Below are 433 nucleotides of genomic sequence, written 5' to 3'. Positions count from 1 at the left end.
AAAGCTAAATGTTTTAAGTATTTACCATCTAACTTTTAAGTAGTAGTAACCATGACAACACCTCACATCTATTATTGTAAAATAAGAAGACATCAATAGGCTACATACTGGATAATGTAAAAATGACTGACTATGTACGTGTACCTTGTTTTCGAGGCGAACCGAAAGCCTACTCATAACTAACCTCGTTCCCAGTTGTATCTCCGTGAGATAACAAACATGCTTACCCAGACGCGTCTATACTTTGCCCCTAGCCACTGATCCAGGGTCAGTGATTTTCTTCCCCTACTAATGGTTATGGTTCGGATGGTTAAGCGTTGGGACTCGGGATATCTGATCCCAGATCTGCGACTAGGCACCAGACACCAAGCCAATCACAGCAACCAGAGTAAGAATGAAACTGGAAGTAAAGAAAGTTCTCTCTGCAGGGAAG

Source organism: Notolepis coatsorum (assembly GCF_963971535.1).
Source record: "Notolepis coatsorum genome assembly, chromosome: 5".
Classification (NCBI taxonomy): domain Eukaryota; kingdom Metazoa; phylum Chordata; class Actinopteri; order Aulopiformes; family Paralepididae; genus Notolepis; species Notolepis coatsorum.
The sequence above is the reverse complement of the archived record's forward strand: the minus strand, read 5'-3'. Positions refer to the sequence as shown.